Source organism: Drosophila elegans, unplaced genomic scaffold (genome assembly GCF_018152505.1).
Source record: "Drosophila elegans isolate 14027-0461.03 unplaced genomic scaffold, ASM1815250v1 contig_476, whole genome shotgun sequence".
Taxonomy (NCBI): Eukaryota; Metazoa; Arthropoda; class Insecta; order Diptera; family Drosophilidae; genus Drosophila; species Drosophila elegans.
Genome location: NW_024545863.1, coordinates 24,132,197 through 24,139,313, shown reverse-complemented (window position 1 = coordinate 24,139,313; position 7,117 = coordinate 24,132,197).

Genomic DNA, 7,117 nt, shown 5'->3' with positions numbered 1-7,117 from the left:
TATATTTTTCCAACTAAGTTTAAGATCCTATCATTACAAAGTTTCAATGTAAATAGGGCTTAACTATTATTGGGATTTTTAGTTGGAAGGAATTGGTAAGAAGAACATAAACTTTTATAAGCAATTTTACTGACATAAATTTAATATTTCTAGTAAATAATTGAAAAAATACAGAAAAAAATATTTTGATTTTAAGTGATATAATTTAAGGAAATGTTTAATATAAACTTACTCGACTGCTGCTGTATGTCTGCTTGTGGCTAATATTAGCACAGGTAAATGTCCAAAATTAACATTGAACTTTGCCAGAGTGGAAAGAGCAGAGCACGGAACCGAGCAGCAGACGACTGACTCTCGAACAATATTATTCCAATTTTCCGGGCCCTGCATTGGGCTTAGTGTTAAGCTTAATGCCGGTGCCAGACGTCCGACTCCCCGATAACGGGATGGCCATACAACTGCAACTGATTTTGCATCTGCTCCGGCAAATGACGATGTCCGTGTCGCATATTGTGATAGGCCCGTGCCCGCATCAAATTCAGGAAGTTTATCAAGGGTGTGAGGGGTGGCAAAATGGCAGTAAGGGGGTGAGCATGACACCCCCCAGCCTCTGGCATGCATCGCTGGCTGTGTAAACACCAGCCGGTGGAATGTCGGTGGAGTGGGTGGTGCGGGGCTGCGTGCTCGTGGAGAATGGCAATTGTTGGGCTTAGGCAAAATCATATGCCACCATGAAGAGATTTCAACGAAACACTGCCAATTTTCTTAGTTGCCTTATACTACGTTACTAAGAATCAGGAAAATATTATACTACATTTATTACAAGTTTACAAACTAAAATAATTATAACCTTGCGTTTTAAAAAACATGGACAGCTGATAAAGGTATATTAACATCTTAATATCTATCGAAATAAAAACAATATGCAAACAAATCAAACAACATTTTTAGACATCTACTATTACCCAGCGAAAATCAGCATACGCTTTAGATTTGATATCATAACCAATAATAATATTAATAGTATAATAAAAATAATTATACTTGTTCTCTTTTACTTATAAGACTCTTTTTACGCTTTTGCACATAAAACGTTAAATTTTAGAGCTTAGATTTGGTTGAAAGCCAAATTTTAGTTATTCACTTAAGACGTAAACTAAACCACTATTCACATTCGTAAAAGAAAGAGATTTGAGACTTACAATCAATGATAATCAAACTGCATGGACTATTCCTTAAAGCCATAAACCGATTAAAATAGATTATATTTTGTTTTGTTGGTATCAAGTTAAGGGCTTAAAAACAATTATGTAAATTGTAGAAAAATACAATTCCCGAGTGGAAAGTGATCCACAGTGCGTGTGCCTTGTTTGTCTATCATAGATTGACTTGCTGCTGTTTGGCCACGGCAACAGTTGCCACTCGCAGGGCAAATTCAAAGGAAGACCGACTGACGCATGGGCTGGACGGAAAGGACGACCATCATCAGCAGCAGGAGCAAAAGCAGCTGAAGGGGAGCAGCAGTAGCAGAAGGGGCATAGGAGCAGGTGGAGGAACAATAGCCCAGCGCTGTTTGAACTTCATTAAGCTGCGTACTGGCAGTGGCACTGAAACTGGCAGGTGGCAATTTGGGGGTACGAGGGCATTCGGTTGAGTGGGCGGATGGGTCAGATCATGACTTTGATTTGCGGTTGCCACTCAAAAGCAGCCGCAAACGGCGCATTATTATAACATGGTTGTATGGGAAACCCCGAAGCTCCCCGAACTTCGAACACAACTGTTGCAGACATAACCGCAGAATTAGCAACATTTGCGGTGCGTGGCGTGTGCGTTAAGTTGGCAAATAATGCTTAAAGTTAACGTCAGAGCCTTATGCGGTTTGTAGTCCGAATATGAGATCCCAGAACCCACACCAGGACACCTGAGTGCGAGTGCGGTATAGTGGCCATTTATGTGTCCATTCACTCAGCTCCATGCCTCATTTGCCGACCAAATGCGTCTCGCTCGGTTTGGGGCCCAATCTCGGACTTGTCGTCACAGTGCCAGTGCGTAGGGCCAGCTCATAATTTAATATTGATTGGGTTAACAGCTGGGAATCGACATAGAGGGAAGGGAGGTCCACACAAGACCGTTGCCAGGCCATTTGGTTATATATGCAACTTATTACGTGGTCGAAAGGATTTCGAATCTATCTCAGCTGCTTCCAGATGCACGTGGAGAAAATATAGTGGCAGCATAAACGACATAATAAGCTCACGCAAATGGCACACTTGTTGACCAGAGACATTTGTGTGGGAATAGTGCATATACTTAGCTTTGTCACATTTGGAGTGATCGAACTTAGGGTGAAAGTTTCCGTCTAACTTGGATCTATTAAAAGTCACTTATTCCTTATGAAATGTGATTCTATTTCGGACTCGTGTAGCCAGAGGAAATGGTATATCAATGCAGCTCAGGAAATAATTATTAATTTCAAAATCTTTTTCTAAGTTTCTGTTAATTTAATTAAATTCATTTGCAATGTGTTAAAGTGATTTATATTAAATAAAATGAAAACTGTCAATTCGGTTTTTAATTTTGATTTATGTGACTTTAGCTATTATTAATTATTTAATTTCCCTTTCATACTCTTTTTTCCTTTCTTTAAAATACCCCTCTGCAAAAACAGCAGTGTCAATTTTACTCTATAAACTCAAACACCCTGCATTTTTTTGATATTTTTTTCCGTTCTGTTTGATTTCCATATATTTTATTACGTCATGACCCTACATAGTCTTTTTTGCCGGACATCAGGTGCTGCCATGGCGACATTTATTTTATATGCAACATAAATTGAGAGGGGTCATTCTTTGAGAGTATGTCCTGCTGGTAATCAGGCATTGTTCTGCTAACAATGACTCAATTCGGACTCAGGTAGCTGGGTACAGGTTAACGACAATAACGTGCAGCTTTAATTAAGTTGAAAATAAAACAAAATTAGATAGAGACGGGGATGGATATGGAGAGGGGTCATTATGGCACAGAAGACTGAAGAGAGGGGTTCAACCTTACTTTTTATATTTATTAACCCTCTGCTTGCCTTGGCCGCCACAATAACTGTAATTTCGCTTTATGACTGCAAATCACAACCGAAACATAAAGGCAGTGGCATCAGGACAACAACGCACTCAGTCCTGTTAGTTGTGTGTGTGTGCACTTAGAAAAAGGAAAGGTCTTATATATAGTCTAAACATAATATATTCAAAGTATAACAGAAAATTCTAATAATTATTCTGAGGGCATATTATTAAAATCAAATTTGTTTTAAGTTGGTGATTTCAAATATGCCTTTTAATATATATAGTTAAGTAGAAAATAGTGGTATGCAGACGAAAATCAATGAATTTTCAACTATACTCCTTTTAATGTCCAATTATAATTCAACACCTTGTGATTTTGTTTTCAGTGTGTGCACTCAATGCGAACAGTCGGACAACGCTGCGTATACGCAACCTTTTCTTATGGACAATTGATGTCTGCACTGCTCCGGTTTTCTCCGTTTGTCCAAAACCCACGGACAGACCGTTGTTTGCCCGCTGGTATTCAGTCCCGAGTCCTCGGTCCTCGTTGGTCGTTTGTAATGTTGTTGTTAAGTCCGGAACATGACATTAGCCATTAACTCGCTGCATGCTTGCCTTCGGTTTACATTCGCAAATAAAACACAGGCGCAGGCAAAGGACAACGGACTGCCCACAAAAGACAAGGGCAAACAGAGGGAATCACAGTTGAAATGAAAATGTATAAAAAAGGACATTTGAATTGGACTTATGGGACCACAACAAGCCACACAGCAACACAGAGAAACATTTTATTCTTATTACACCAGCGCTCCAGGGATGGATGGCAGATTGTTCAGATATATCTGGAGGAAATGGCAGGGTATCCCACTGTTCAGTAGCTCAGGTGGAAGGAGTTGCCTCGGACAATCAGCTGTCATTGTCATGAACCGATCTGTGGAGAGCAAAGAACGATTGTTCCAGATATTTATTATTTATTATTTTGTGATTAATATTCATATGTTCTCTAATTTCAAGGAAGCAAATTTACAACTGTACTTTTTGAAAACTGTTTATAAAACAATAGCTCTTTGGAATTATTACCCAACAACCATACTTATTCCATTTATAAATTTGTGCTGGCGATCACTGTTCCATCAGAAATCATAGATAATTCACTTACTCAACCCTGGGATTGGTTAGCATGTGACCCAAAAACAAAAGACGTGTGTGTCTAAAAATAATAACGACTTGCCAAATAAAAACCAACAGTGATGGCAGTCCAAAGTGCGTGGTTTGGGTTGGTTTGCTTTGCCTTGGGTTGAAGTTAAAGTTGGGGTTGGAGTGAAGGTTGAGGGATTGAGCACTCGCTCGGACATTCAATCTCACACGGACACACACATCGTCCAGCATTGAGGTAGTTAAGAACAGCAAGACGAAGTCATCGTTTCGACGACTCCAGAGTTGATTTCTTTTGCGTTTTAGCCTCGCCTCAATCTTGGACTTGGTCCATGCACTTCGCAAATTTAATGAGATATAAGGGAAAATAAAAAAAAAATTGAGTTTGGTCAATGGTCAGACTCAAAAACAATCATCCTAATGTCAATTAAATTTTGTGTACGTCTTGCACCCTGCACATATTCACAATTAAATTATAAATACAATTTAATAAAGCTCAAGCTTATTAGTTATTGTAAGATCTGCTTAATTTTTTGTTTAGTTGAGGCTAAAAATAAAATTTAACCAATTGTCTTACTATTATCGTAGCGATTGACACTCTCTTAACAAATGCCTAAAGTTTTACAAAAAAAAGTAATTTAATTTTTTTCATATTTTTATATTTTTTTTTCAGTGTAAGCTTGGTCCTGTTCCTGGTTCTTGTACGAGTCCTGTTCCTTCTCCTGGGCTGGCTGCTTGTTTTATAACCTTTTCACTTTATTTCCCTGGGGGCAGATAAAAAATGAAGAAATCCTTATCACAGCGTGTCAAGGATTTGCTTTTGTCCATTCCGCAGGACAAGCGCCTCCATAATACGCTTATTTGTAACGCATTGTGGGCGTGGTCCAATGGGCGGTGATGGTAGAAATAACCAGGGAGTGGGAGAAGTGCGCAATAATGCGACTAGCAAACAAACAAAAGGAGCAGAGGCAACGAATAAAAAGTTAACGACGAGTTTGTTATGTTTATGTGGCCAACAAACAAATGGACCACATGTTAGCACTGGCGAGAATGAGAAAGGTATGTGGCCAGCCGAAAGAGATGGCTGCCCGGCGGAGTGAAAGGGATGGGTGTCCAGTAGATTGAGTGTGAGTCCAAAGGGCCAAAGACCCTGACCCACCAAACAATCAACGCAAATTTCACGACAAAACGTAAAAATGCGTAAATAAATTTTATGCGCCCAAACACCCCCAAAAAAGAATTTCCTTCCCTCGAATCCTTTGGATTCTCTTGTCATGAATAAATAATCCAAAGCTACTTAATCACATCAACTTTAATACTGAAGTACTTTTGCTTATGAAAATTAATGGGGAACATTAAAGTGCGGCAGACATTCAAACTCATACGACAATTGAACTCTGCCACCACTATTGCAAAACATGTAACAGTAATCAGTGTGAAGAAAGGTTTCACTTGAACTCATAAAACTCTGTTTATCTTTTATATACCTATGTTTTCAAGTTGACAAATGATTTAAATTGTTTACATAAACAAAAATCAGTAATACGTTTGAGATCCTCAACTAAGTTTTTTTTCTTCATGTTAAAAAAAAAGATTTAACTTAACTGACAAAAATATGTAGCTGTGGACACTGTTTAATATATGAAAGGCTTAATTAAGTTCATTAGCATATTTGGTAAAGGAACACAAGCAACATCAGAGTGATAATCAAGGAGTCCACAATGGACTTGGTAAACATCATCGGTGGTGACATCGACGTGACTCCGGCAATTTAAATGGCCGAATAGGAGGAACGAGTCGAGGTCCAAAGGGACCTCCCCGGCGAAACTGGGCTGTCAAAACTATGCCACAGACTGAGCGAAGTTATGCTTGCATGTGTGACAGTCGGACTGACAGCCAGTTGGTGAGGGGAGAAAGGACTGTACGGGGTTGCTCTGCCAGCTGATAAAGATGTCCTTCCTGTTGTTCCTGCCGCTGTCGCCCTTTACTATGCAGAGCGTGCTGGCCCTCCGGCTACTTTCGCTAGCCGGCACAAACTTTCACCATTCACTCGCACACCAGTACGAGTACTCACACTCTTGCAGATTCGTTAGGCCCTGGGCGGTACATCCAGATCACGTAGGCATCATTACGCCATCGGGTGTAGCACCCGCACAGTGGCCTCGACTTTCATTTTCGCTTTACTTTGGGAATAACACATGCCTGCTACAATTGGAGCTCTGTGTGGATATTGACGATCACAATGCTAGGTATCTTTAAATTTAATTAATATTACCGAAAATTAAAAAAAAATTAATTTCCTATTTTTTTATTAATTTGCATTAATGCAATGCATTTCTTAGCATTGCTTTTCTTTTAATACCACTTATGTTTTTTGAACATTTTCTTGTTTCAAAATTGCCTGTTCTTCTGTTTCACACAGACTTCTACTGGGTGTGGTGCGAATTCGGCTGGCCGAACCGCAAAAATGTTGCAAATAAAAACACGCCCACACACTCTCCGCTCAGCTCGACTCCTTTGATGGCACTGATGACTTCATTAGAGCCGCTCTATCAGTGCAAATGGGTCGGCGTCATCAGCAAGGATATACGCTGAACGGAATGGGTAGGCAGGGCCCAGGATTGAGGCAGAACGTGCCGGTCCGGCAAAGTAGCGAGTTAGGAGCCCGAAAGTCGTCGGCCAGTGGTCAGTAGTTGAGTGCATTAGGCCCGCCGGCGAGTTCATTAGCAATGGGCCGTGGGTCATTAGGCCACTGTCACTGCAATGAACACCAGGCCCGGTTTCTAATGCACGAGAAACCCTCAAAGGGACAAGCGTCTTCAGGAAGTTTGGCACGCTTCATTGCCAGCGCATCGAAAATACGAGTAGATGGGACAGTGCTCCAGACAAACACACTCGCACGT